Consider the following 371-nt stretch of genomic DNA (forward strand, 5'->3'; position numbering starts at 1 on the left):
CCTCATGAGTACAACAGATTCCTCATGAGCACAATTAAGTGTTCCGGAATACTCATACTTTGCAATATTGTCCATAGTTTATTATGATGCACACAATCAAAAGCCTTTGTGTAGTCAATAAAGCACAGGTAAACATCTTTCTGATATTCTCTGCTTTCAGCCAAGATCCATAATTTAAATCCCTATTATTTTATAGAGTCATGGTGTGGCTCTGTAGAGTCAGCATTAGACTACTACTATTGCTGTGAATCTGAACTGACTTGACAACAACAATGACAAGAAACTATCACTTGTCAGCCACAAGGTTACTTAATCTTAACATTAGATGAGAGCTCATATGTGTACCATGTGACAGGACATTGATTATAATG

Source organism: Chrysochloris asiatica, unplaced genomic scaffold, assembly GCF_000296735.1.
Source record: "Chrysochloris asiatica unplaced genomic scaffold, ChrAsi1.0 scaffold00209, whole genome shotgun sequence".
Taxonomy (NCBI): domain Eukaryota; kingdom Metazoa; phylum Chordata; class Mammalia; order Afrosoricida; family Chrysochloridae; genus Chrysochloris; species Chrysochloris asiatica.